The sequence below is a fragment of the Octodon degus genome, unplaced genomic scaffold, assembly GCF_000260255.1.
Source record: "Octodon degus isolate 3935 unplaced genomic scaffold, OctDeg1.0 scaffold00232, whole genome shotgun sequence".
Lineage (NCBI taxonomy): Eukaryota > Metazoa > Chordata > Mammalia > Rodentia > Octodontidae > Octodon > Octodon degus.
The window spans coordinates 804,905-817,820 of record NW_004524808.1 but is presented as its reverse complement, the minus strand read 5'-3'; the positions used below and the strand labels follow the sequence as shown (position 1 = coordinate 817,820).

Here is a 12,916-nt window from a genome sequence, read left to right as displayed (position 1 = left end):
GTGCTTGTGAATTTCGGCTCTATTCACATGGGCATCCTTTGGAAAAGAGAAACTAGAATGACCGCGGGCCTTTGGGTTCAAAAGCTGAGTGAGCACTGGGCGTCTCTAAGGCTCCATCTCACCCATCTCCTCCATTTCCAGGCAACAGTGTCTGCGATGTCTGAGTTCAAGGCAGCCCATGGCTAAGAATGATCAACTGTGCTAATTCTCCTGGTGGGGCAACCCATTAAGTCCAATCCTGTTTTCTACCAAATCCTCTTCCTCGTCCCTATTTATCTTCCTGGGAACACAAGGGTTCAGGAAGATGAGGACATGACAGAAGAGAAAGGGGAAAGACTTAGACCCAAGGGGGTGTGGTGTGGCTCCTGGGATCTGAGATGTGTTAAGAGGCAATTAAAACAGACCCATTTTACCTATTCCACATTTATTTCAGGGATGCCCTTAGCCACAAAGGAACTTTAGGGCAGCAGGATGTGTTTATAGACAAGTAAATCTGTAAACTCTTAAAATAACAAAAAAAAAAAACCCAAAAACAAAAACAAAAAAAACCCCCCAAAACCAACCCATTAAGTTCCCAGTCTTTTGGGAGACTGAGGCAGGAAGACTGCAAGTCCAAGGCCAGCATGGGTAACTTAGCAAGACCCTGTCTCAGATTGCGAAAAAGAGCTGGGAATGCACCTCAGTGAGACTTCCTGGGTTCAGTCCCCAGTGTGTGTGCATGGAGAGGGGTGGAATTAGGTGTCAAACAAGTTTCTCTACTGTAGGCCTCTCAGTCTTTTATATGCTAATGTGTGTTGTGAATCTGAGGAGGCCACAAAATCTTCTTTGTTTACCATTTTGTGGTAAGAGTGCTCAGAAGACAGAGACATTATTAGGTGTGGAAATTGCTATGAGCTGCACACTTTGAGGCTAGTGGCCAAACCGGAAGCAAGCATGGTGGGAAGAGAGTCAGGGATACCTCAGGAGAGCAGTTGACCAACTCTAAGCCCCCAGGCCTGCTTGCCAGAGCAAAGGCTGATTAACACATGTGGCGAGCATTCAGGGCCTGAATGATCAATATCTCAGGCCAGGGCTGCCAGATCTCACTGCAGGGCTCTAGTAGCTCAGCTTTTCCCAGGGTTGCAGTGGAAGTGAGCAGAGGTTGACTGGTGAGCCTCCAGATCAGCAGCCCTTCGGGCCAGGGTGCAAGTGTAGGCTTTGCAGGCTGCCTTCTAAGTGCTGGCTCTGATTTCAGGGTGTAGCTCGTGGTAGAGCGCTTGCCAGCACGTGCAAGGCCCTGGATTCTAGCCCTAGCATGGCCCACCCCCCAGTGCTGACTGGTCTACATTCCCACACGCATCTCTCTAGTTGGCAGCAGAGCCATGCTGAGCTGGTCACAACAGGCACAGGTTCCTGACAGGCCATGAGGCAGTCCAGTCAACAACAGTGCCATATGTATGCTCAGTACTAGCTCAAGGTATTCCCTATACTGTGTGCATTTGTCCACATTTTGGAAATCTGCAATCTTAAATGTCCTGATTTCTTTCCTCACTTTGTATTTGGAGAGGTGAGTTTGCAAAATCCACAGGTCTGGGATGCACCATGCTGTCAGTTTTTCATGGCCAGAGTTCCTCTCTTTAATACTGAGGATTGAACTCAGGGAGGGCCTCATGCATGCTAGGCAAACACTCTACCACTGAGCTACGTTTCCAGCACTTGTTAAAAAGTTTGAAGACATCCAGGTTGCACAGGCTCGGCTGATCTTTTGATCTTCCTGCCTCAGCCTTCCCTGAAGCTGGAATTACAGGTGTGTGCCACTGGGCTCAGCTCACAGTATTCTTAATCATGCTAAGTTTTAGAACTGGTGCAGGAGAGTTCCAATGGGTTTTCACCACGAGTGGTCATCGACTAAGCTGAATAGATCATGGCTGGCATTTTGAAGAGACCATAAAGGCTGGGGGTTTGTCGCAGTGAGAGAACATGTACTGAGCATGCTCCAGATCCTGGGTTCCAACCCCAGTGCCACAAATGGCAACTGTAAAAACGTGATAGAAAAGCCACAGAGCATCACATGTAATGTGATGAGTAAGTGTTGTTTTGTGAAACGTTTTACTTAATTTGTAAGTGTTCGAATTGTATGTCTATATATGTGTACTGGGTTGTAGTGTGCAATTTATATTTTATTTTGGGGTTGGGAATATGTATGAAAGCTGCTGTGTGGGAGCATGTATGATTTTTTTTTTTTTTTTTTGTGGAACCGGGGATTGAACTCAGGCCCTTGTGCTTGCCAGGGAAGTGCTTATTCCACTAAGCCATCTCCCCGGCCCCTGGATGTATGATTTTAAAACAAACATATTATTTTGAAATTTTTCATTACTACAGAAAAGTTGCAAGAACTGTGGAGTGAATGTCTTGGTCATGTATCTACGTTTCCCAATTATTAGCTTTTTACATATTTGAAGTGTCTTTTTCTTTCCATAGTATTTTTCACTAATAGTTTTAGTTGCTAACATCATGACCCTTAATCCCTAAATACCTCAGTGTGTATTTCCTGAGAAACCAGGATACTCTTTTATAATACCATTATCAAAATCAGAATTTTTATCATGACTGAAATACTATTATTTAAAATATGCTCTTGGGGTGGAGGCTGTAGCTCAGTGGTACAGCACTTGTCTAGCATGTGCAAGGCATGGGCTTCCTTCTCCAGCCCTGAAGAGAAATAAAATAAAATAAAAAATGTATCCTATATTTAAATGTTAAATGATTTTTTTGAAGCAGTAATTCTTTTTCCTATGGATGGAAAGTGAGGTGCATAAATGGTGGCTTGTTTTCACTTATAAACCTGTTGATTAATTTTAATGTTTTAAAGTGAACTGGTTCTCCAAGTGTCTCACTTTTCCAATGGGAGAATCCAGTGAAGTGGGAAATGTTTGCTCAAACTGTGTTGTGGCCATGGAAACAGAATCCAGGCCCCGAGAATCCAGGAGAGCAGATCACTGCCTTGGGGGGACTGTGGAAGCCTACAGCAGGCCTGCAGCCTGGCCTACTGAAGAGCAAGACAGCTATGCTGGCAAGAAGGTCTTTTCTTTCTTTTGGAGTGAGTTCATGAGAGTCAGCCTCAAAGTGCTGTGCTCATTCTGCCTCGGTAGTTAGATGGCCAGCTTTTTAATGAACATTTACTTGGCTGGATGTCTCTGAACAAATATCGACACTAAAATAGCCTCCTGAGAAATGAATTTTTATAGAGCTCCCCAGCCCAGTAGAATTATGGGAATGTGGGAGTTCTTTACTGCCAAACAGATCCAGAGATGCCAGGAATGAGTTTCCAGTGAATCTGTGGACATTATGAGCTCTCGCAAGAGATCACAGAAGGAAAAGTTCCCATTCTGAGTTCATTAACTCTCTCCTATGTTATTGGCTAGTTAGTACCTTACGAAATGTTAGGAATTCTGCTAAGCAAAGCTATGTGTACCCATCAGGATGGCCAAGTTCTGCTGTGGTAACAAATAAGTCTCAAACTTTACTGACTTACAGATTTTTTGCTGTGTTCGGTGGTCAATGTATGCTTTTTGGGGGTTTTGTTCCTTCTAGCTACACAAGGACCTAGGCTGAGGAAGGATCTACCATCTTTTCTTTTTTTCAGTGCCAGGGATTGAACTTAGGACCCTGCACTTGCCAGGCAAGTGCTTATTCTACTGAGCTATCTCCTCGGCCCCTAAGGATCTACCATCTTGAGGACATGTTATCCAAATGTGAAGCTCCAGGGTTTGTGGCAACAGAAATTTAAGAATCACGTGGGGATAGAACTCAGGCCCTTGCGCTTGCCAGGGAAGCGCTTATTCCACTGAGCCATCTCCCTGGCCCAATGATCGTACTATTTTTTTTTTTTTAGCTGTAGTGGGGATCAAACTCAGGACCTGCTTGCCAGGCAGGTACTTAAGCTGTTGAGCTATCTCCCCAGCCCCTATCATGCATCATTTTTAAATGCTTTGGCTCAGATGTGACTCGTGTTGCTACTGACATTATATTGGCTGAAGAAGTCCTATGGTTACACCTTGCTGAGACAGGAGAGCCCCCTCAATGTCCCCAGAAGAACTGGCTCTAAGTGAGCAGCTCACTCGATGGATTTCAAGCTGCACTTCTCAGATCTGTGGCTGCGCCTCCCCCTTGTCCTCCACGTCTGGGCTGCCGCCAAGCGCGGAGGGCTCCTTCTCTGTGAAGAGGCTCCCAGCTCTGAGATCAACCCCACCATCAGCTGCATCTGTTTCCACGACTTTCTGGGAGACTCATGGGGCACCCTCTTCTTCCACCCACGGGACTTTAACTCCTTGTGTACCACAGAGCTTGGCAGAGCAGCAAAGCTGGCAGCAGAGTTTGCCAAGAGGAATGTTCAGTTGACTGCACTTTCAATAGACAGTGTTGAAGGCCATTTTGTCTGGAGCAAGGCTATCAATGCTTACAGTGGTGATGAGCCCACAGAAAAGTTAGCCTTTCATGTTATCGACGATAAGAATCGGGACCTGGCCCTCCTCTCGGGCATGCTGGACCCAGCGGAAAAGGACAAAAAGGGCATGAACGTGATGGCCCATGTGGTATTTATTTTTGGTCCTGACAAGAAACTGAAGCTGTCCATCCTCTATCCGGCTGCCACTTGGCAGAAACTTTGATGAGATTCTCGAAGTAGTTATCTCTGTTCAGCTGACAGCAGAAAAAAGGGTTGTCACTCCGGTTGATTGGAAGGATACAGATATCATGATGGTCCTTCCAGCCATCCCTGGAGAAGAAACCAAAAGACTTTTACCTAAAGGAGTCTTCATCAAAGAACTCCCATCTGGCAAGAAATCCCTCCGCTACGCTCCCCAGCCTTAGACCTGAGAAGCTGAGGCTGAAGCTACTTGCTCAGTGAGTCAAAGGGTGCCAGCTGTAGTCACACTTTCCTGCAGCAGTTCCCTAAGAGTATCCTGGTGTGCTAATAGCCAGGGTCTGTAGGTTGCTGCACTACTGACTTATCAAACGGAAGTAGCATGAAACTTTTCTTGGGATTCTTTACTATGTGCCTTCACTAGCAGTCTGTCCTATTCACCCATCTCAGCACTGCTGCCAACTGGCTGTCCTTGAAATTTACTCTGTATTTGAAGCTCAGATCTTGTTGGGTCTCTGCAGGGTTTATGATCAACAAGTAGAATTTATTTATTTTTTTTATTTGTTGCAGAACCGGGGATTGAACTCAGGCTCTGGCACTTGCCAGGGAAGTGTTTATTCCACTGAGCCATCTCCCCAGCCCCTAGAATTTATTGATGGTTGAGGAAATTTACCTTTCTCTGTCACAGAGTGACTATTAATTTTTGTAGTTGTCTTTATCAAATCCTCTCTTCTGTTCCCATTTTGGAAAGCAACAGAACTGGAAAGCCACCTTCCTCTGTAGATATCTAAGTATGTAGCCCTAGAACTGAGATATTCCTTAACATTCAGTCTTTTGGTCACAGCTGGAGAGGAGAACTTTCCAATTCTGTACCTTTCTAGTAGATAACTAAAATTGGGGGTATATTTTATTGTACAATTTTTTTTTAGTATAAACTTATGTGAAAGGGGGAAACCTACAGACAAGACTTCCTTTCCTTCTGGGAAGTGGTGCCTGAAGGCATGAGCATAGATGCCATGTGCCTTTCAGCAAGTATTGCCATATGTCAGCCAGCTCTGAGGATGCGTGCATGCGAGAACACATCTTGTGGAAAGAAAGGATGACTGAGAATGAGTTACACTACTATTCAGTGGGTTGCTTGAGGGGAAATCTGGTGAATCAGATGGGGCCATTGACTTCCAAAGAAGTGTCTGGACATAGCATTTGCTTCAGATAGGAATGCTATGGGAAGAGAAACTGTAAAGAAAAAGGTTCATGCTTTTCTTGTTTGAAAAGTTTTCCACACAAATGCTTGCTCTATAATATTTTTAAAATTTTTTAAAAAAATTTCTTTATTTGGTACAGGGTCTCACCATACAGTTTGGACTCATTGTGATCTGGTGGCCAGCATGGCGCGTCCAGGGTTCTAGGGCCAGCATGGCATGTGGTACTGGGAACCAAACCCAGGTCCTTGTGCTTATCAGGCAGGTTGTCTCCCCAGTACTCATCTTATAATATTTAACACCCCAGAGTTTGATCTTCGGGAAAAGCTGTCTCAGAAGACTTGCTGGCTTTGGAGAACTTCCTCTGTGGCAGTTTCAAAAGATGATCACCACACGACGGTGTGCACACACGTGTGCACAGACACACTCATGCAGAGGCACACACACTCTTAGAGGGGCTGGGCTGGAAAAGACTTTTCCATTTAATTCTCCTGTCACCAACATATAATGCACAGAAAGCCCTGGTCTCAAAAATACATCGGCATCTGCCTCCCCGTGGCCTGGGCTACACACCGGAGCAAACCTTGGCCACTGTTGGCCAACTTTGGTTCCTGAATGAATGTTTGCTCTGTTCCCTGTATTTGCATTCCAAGCAGAGGAAGTGCAGAGGCGCTTACACAAACACATGTGATTTGCTGGGGAGCTCCCTCGAAACATTGCTTTTACAACTGTGATCCTTAGTAGAGAAAAAGGTTTTTTTGTTTTCACAGCCAAACTGAATTGCACCAATACAAACCCACAGGCAAGCTCATGGGACTGTCTCCTTTGTGCTCCCCAGTGGCCTAGCCCAGGTCCCTATGAGTCCAGATTCCCTCCTACCCCTGGGCCTCTTATGGCTCACTCGAGTTCCATAGTAGGTCATGACATCAGCAGTGGCCAGCAGCATCAAGGAATAATGGTACCAGGGCTGCGGTGCAGCTCAGCGGTGAGGCTTGTGCCTAGCATTTGGGAGGCCTTGGGCTCCATTTCTGGCAACCAAAACCAAAAACCAAAACCCACAAAATAACAAAATAAGGAAATGTCAGCATCTTTTCCTGTGGATTACAATTGTGACTATTAAGCCAGTGTCATAGATCGATTTGGTTCCTTTTTTGTTTTTCAAAGAATGTGTGGTTGAAAGTAAAGTGCAGGATTCCATTTCTCTTTTTGCTTGTTTTTTCTCTAGCCAATTTCTTCATCGTCACAAGGAAGTGGAACTTGCCTTATTTAGTACTCTATTTAAAAACACAGTTAGATCCAAAGAAGTAAGGTCGGAAGTTTGGAAGATCACCTGGACAATTAGGAACTATAATTAAGGTGCTCTTTGGCCTGACAAGGCAGGGTGATTGGTATGTGTAGCCCAGGCTACTAATGAGTGCTGGGCTCCTGTAGTGAGACTGTTTCCTTTAGTAAGCTAATGACTATTAATGAGAATGTCCTTGAATGACCCTCCTGGTGTCTTGCAGTGATACTTATTAAATCTCTCGATATGAAAAAAGAAAAAGAAATCCCATAGCTCAGGGATAAATGATTACAGAGATTGTGTCCATTAGGATAAAACCCATTATATCGCTTCTGTGCCCTTTCCTAATATTATATATAACCACTGTTGTAGTCAAGGTTTGCAAAGGAAACCATTTAATATAGGACACGTAATTTACAGGGCTATTTTATAATAGTCACCCAAAGAGTCGAATATAAAAAACTGCAGGAAAACTGTCCACTAGAGACCCAAAGAATCCAGCTGAGGGTCTGGATCCCACAGCAATGCCCTGCATGAACCCAGCTGAAGACCTAGAGACCATGACAATGCCTCCCACAAGTTCAGTTGGAGGCCCAGAGCCCATGACAATGTCTATATCAAGGATCGGCACTGGGACGGCCCACAGGTCAGTGGTGGAAGCTAGAAAGTCTGTGCCAGCAGGATGAAGGATCTGTGCCAGCAGGCTGAGGAAATCTGCACTGGAGCCAGGAAGCAATGCTCAAAGTAAGGAACAGAGCTCCCCCAAAGAGAACCCCGCCATCCTGAGTGACAGGGAAGACCTGTGGTCCTCCAACGATGAGAACAGCCAAGTTCATAAGAGGAAAGCCAGTGTGATGTGCTTCTCCAGGAGAGGCAACAGCAGCATTTCTTCCATGCCAGTTCTTTTTATGTCATTGGCAACAGTCCTCAAGTGTGCCTCCCACACCCAGCACCACGCTGGGTGTTACAGGTTGACCACCAGTTGGCAATCTATCTACCACAACCACCTTTCCAAATTTTTCCTAATTCAACTCTAGAGAGCCTGTTGTTCTGGAAATCAAATGGTCACCATTACTGACAGCCAATTATATGTTAGGTAAGTAGTCAATGCCTAATTACCAAATTTTCTTAAGTAATTCTTATATCAATTCTGTAACATAGGCACAGTTACCCTCATTTTACAGACATGGAAACTGAGGTTTAAAGAGCTAAGTCACTTGTCAAGTTTCCAGAGTTAGTAAATGGCACAGTTGGAATTTGACAGCAGGTGTCTAAGCTCTAGACCCTGGGTAAATTTATCTGTCTTTAGATAGTTAAGATGACACTTCTCGTCTGGAGCTAATGGGTGAAATTCGGAAGAAAGGACTTTTTTTTTTGACACAGGGTCTTGCTATGTAATGCAGGCTGGCTGCAAACTTGCTTATATAGCCCAGGCTGGCCTCAAACTCATGGTGATCCTCCTGCCTCAGCCTCCAGAGTGCTGGGATTACAGGCATGTGCCATCACACAGGCAGAAAGGATTTAAAAAATATTCCAAGCCGGGGAGATGGCTCAGTAGAATAAGCGTTTGCCTGGCAAGCACAAAGGCCTGAGTTCAATCACCAGTTCCACACAAAAAAAAAATATTCCAAAAGATTTATTCATTATCATTAAGTGGAATGTATTCTAGGTAGACAGCTTATTCAAAATTTAAAAATCAATTCTAGGGGCTGGGTAGATAACTCAGTAGAATAAGTGCTTGCCTGGCAAACACAAGGGCCTGAGTTCAATCCCCGGTTCCGCAAAAAAAAAAAAAAAATCAATTCTATCCACTATATCAACAAACTAATGAAGAAAAATCATATGATTGTGTGAATTGAGTGCTGAAAAAGCATTTGACAACATCCCCTACCCATTTGTGACAGCAGTGCTTATCAAGTTAGAAGGCAGGGAGAGATGGTCTCAACTTGTTACAGAATTTACAACAAACCTACAGCTTATATCCGACTCCTGCATAGAAGATGTTCTTCTAAGGGCAGGAAAGAGGCAAACACTTTGTTTCACCTTCTGCGTGTGTGGTGCCAGGGGTCAAACCTGGGGCCTCATGCTGAGCATGATTCTGTGCCACTGAGCTACACTCCCAGCAAAGTTTTCTTCTTAAGCATTGCTTTCTAGATTTTTTGCTTTCTCTGTAGATATAAATTCATCAGCAACACAGAACACTGTCCATTATTAATAGTATTGTCAGATGCTTTGTCTGGAGTTTGAAATGTTTCTCTTCCAAGCTAAGGGGGGGTGTTGCAAGGGTCCCAGGCCCTTCCTCTTTGGTTTTGTGGAGCTGGGGTGGCAGCCAAGGCCTTGATCATGCTAGGCAAGTGCTCTGCTGCTGAGCCACACCCCAGTCCCTCAGGTGTTTTCGGAGCTTGTAAAATAGCATTTTCTGCTGCAGAGCTGGTCTCTGGATAAATGAAGCTGCTGCAGCCCATGGGCTGTTTCAGCTTGTGGCTGACCAGGAATGACTGGTACTTTCTGGTTTCCTTGGCACGCAGCTGATGTGACAGTGCTTACTTGTGCGATTAAGACAGCAGCTGCAGAAACAGCCTGGAAAGACAGCGCCGACATCATTAGTCTCGCCTTCCCTCGGGAGTGCCGAAGCTTCCATTCCCTCATTAGGAAAATTCCTTCTGCCTCAAAGAGCTATTGTGAGGGCTGAGGCATAGAAATAGCTGAGACACTCTCAGTCAGAGCCAAGGCAGTATGAGTCATCACTTGAGGCTCAAGTCAGATGGGGCTCACATAAACTCCCAAATAGTGGAGGCTTTGATGAAGAAGTCTATTTGCCTTTCATGCTGAAGGCCAAGGTGGCTATGGCACGGATGGACCTGGATGATACTATGTGCTGTCACATTGGGCAGGCTCAGAAAGAGAAACACCACATGATCGCACTCTTCCATGGAAGCTAAAGGAGATGAGCTCTTAGCAGCTGAGCAGAATGGTGGCTAGCAGGGCCTGGGGACATGGGTTGGTGTCAAGGTCACAATGTTTCTGATACTTACGAAGAATGCAACAGATCTCCACATACAGGCTGCATAAGCCCTGAAATACTCACGTTCCTGATATTTACTAAGAGAGTCTTTTCTTTTAGTACTGGGGATTGAATCCTGAGGGCACTGAGCTACATTCTCAGCCTTATTTTATTTTTTTATTTTGAGACAGGGTCTTGCTAATCTCAGTTACCCAGGCTGGGCTCGAACTTGTGATCCCGCTGTCTCAGCCTCCTAGAGAGCCAGTACGGCAATTGTGCACCACCATACTCAGCTGCTAAGACAGATGTTTAAATGTTATCACAGGGGCCGGGGAGATGGCTCAGTGGAATAAACGCTTCACTGGCAAGCGCAAAGGCCTGAGTTCAATCCTCGGTTCCACGCCCTGGCTTTGATCTCCAACACTGAAAAACAAAACAAAACAAAAGGGCAAGAAAAGAAAATGGCACTAAATAAAGTCTAGAGAGGATGTCTGGAGCCTGTATGGCATCACTGTTCCACAAAACTCCAAAGGACTCAGGTTCTTCATATGTTGTTGCTCTATTGCGTTTGTTCTCTATTTTCACAGTCATGTCATAATCCAAGAGGGCTGCCAGCGCTCCAGCCAACACATCTAGGTTCTAGCCAGAGGGAGGGAGGAAAAGTGCAAACAAGACTACATCTTCTGCTATCAAAAATATTTTGTGGGGATGGTGGAGGGTAAGGAGAGGGGTAGAGATTGAAAATGGTCAAGATATTACATATACATGTGTCAGTTCCCCCACATGAACTTAACTAGTATCTATTGTAAATATACATTAATTTAACAATATTTTCTATAAGTTTCATGTACTCCTCTGCTTAGATACTATTGGATAAACCTTAGTGATGTGGCCAAAACAAAATGCAAGAAGGCCTGGGATATATATATATATATATATATATATATATATATATATATATATATATATATATTGGCAGCACTGGGGATTGAACTCAGGACCCTGCACTTGCCAGGCAAGCGTTTATTCTATTGAGCTATCTCCCCAGCCCTAAGCTATCTCCCTGGCCCTGAAGGGTCTCCCTGGCCTGGAAAGCATAATTTTTAAAGATCCCATTTGGCCATGTAGCCAGCTGAAGGGAGAAGGCGGATTCGATCTGAAGAGCAATCCAAGTACCGGGCCAAGCTAAAGCCGCGTCCTCTCACTACAGGGAAGGAGAAGCTTGCCTGCTCCTGGTGTGGGTCTGAGCAAAGGCGCCAGCTCTCCTTGTTCCCATGGCTACATCTGCTACTATAGAGGGGGACACCAGTTTCTGAAAACATACAAAGGAGTGGGAGTTGGGATTTCACTCAAGGGACCTCAAAGGAAAGGATCCATCCTTGCCAGGGCTCTACTTCGGCACCTGTAGAGTGGGCGTAGTACTACTTCTTTCTCAGGCCACAAGTGCTCCTGATGCACAGCAGGAGCTGCTCACCAATGTGGTCCTCCCCGCTCCTACAGCCAACCACAAAGGCTGACTAAATGTTCCCAAGTCAGGCCTGGTGAATTCTTATCCTGGCAAGAGGACCTTTCATGGGGTTGCTGGGTCATAGTCCATGGGAAACTGTGAACACCAGGTGAATCTCGAAGGATTCACCTAGCACTCACTGTTAAGAGATGCACAATTTTTCAGTATATGTTTTTCCAATTTTAAGTGAAAATAACAAAGTAAAAACAATTTTGTTTGGGTGCTGGGGATCAAACCAAAGGTGTCATGCATGTAAGCAGTACTCTACCTCTGAGCTATGCACTCTAGGCCCCTGCCCACCCATTGCAAAAAAAAGTGTGGTCATCCTCCAGGACAGTGTGAGCACTTTCCAGAAGGGGGATGGGGAAGCACTGGTCTTTCAGGTCAGTGCAGTAATGGCTTTGGAAGGTGAGGCAGTGCCTGGTTGGGCAGAGGTATCATATGTGAGGCGCCGGAGAGTAGATAACTTGGCCACCAGGTCCCTGGGAGGGCAGAGCTAGCCCTGTGCTGGGATTGGAGGGGAGGATCTGAGGAACTGAGGGGAGCAGGAACTCACAGAGACAAACCTGGGATTGGTCCTGTTCCTTACAGCCACTTTTCAATGTCTCCGAGTTCCAGTTCATCGATTAGCTGCTTACTTTATGACTCCTTGAAGGGAAAGCCCAAGCTCAAAGCCACAGGAGAGTCCAGGGCAGTGGAGGGAAGGGAGTCCCTCCTGTCACCTTTAGTTCATCTTCACCCGTTATGCATTTATAAAGAGCTTACTGTGTGCTGCATATGGAGCTGTGCTGCTGGGACTGGGAAATAAGACACAGGGACATGGAAGACAGATGGAGCCTGTGGCAACAAAGGAAGAAGAGACCTGTGCCTCGGGCTTCAGAAGAAGACATCACAAAAGAAACATGCTTGGGCTGGGCTCCAATGTGAGCAGAGTCCGGCTATCTGTCCTAGGCTGGGCGTAGTACTCACACCCATAATCCCAGCAGTGCTCACAGCCATAATTCCAGCCTTGATCATGAATTAAACTCTAGAAGTCCCCTCCCCATGACTGCAGGAGGCTTTGAGGGGACAACTAGACACAAACCATTACACGGTGGAGGAGGTCTGATCATCTTGTGGAGTCTGAGAAGCAAAGGGAGGGACAGGAAGGAGCCGGAGACCCAATGTCCCATTTGAGGGCACCCTCAATGGCCCAACTCCCTTCTGCTAGATCCCACTCCTTAAAGGCCCCACCACCTCCCAATAGAGCCATAAGCTGGTGACCAAGCCTTTAGCATATATGCCTCTGTGGAACATT

General features: G+C 45.6%; 1 pseudogene; it reads left to right on the top strand.

Moving 5' to 3' along the window:
- Nucleotides 1-4,103: 4,103 nt before the first annotated feature.
- On the top strand, nt 4,104-4,851 carry LOC101587161 (annotated as a pseudogene).
- The last annotated feature ends 8,065 nt before the right edge of the window (nt 4,852-12,916 follow it).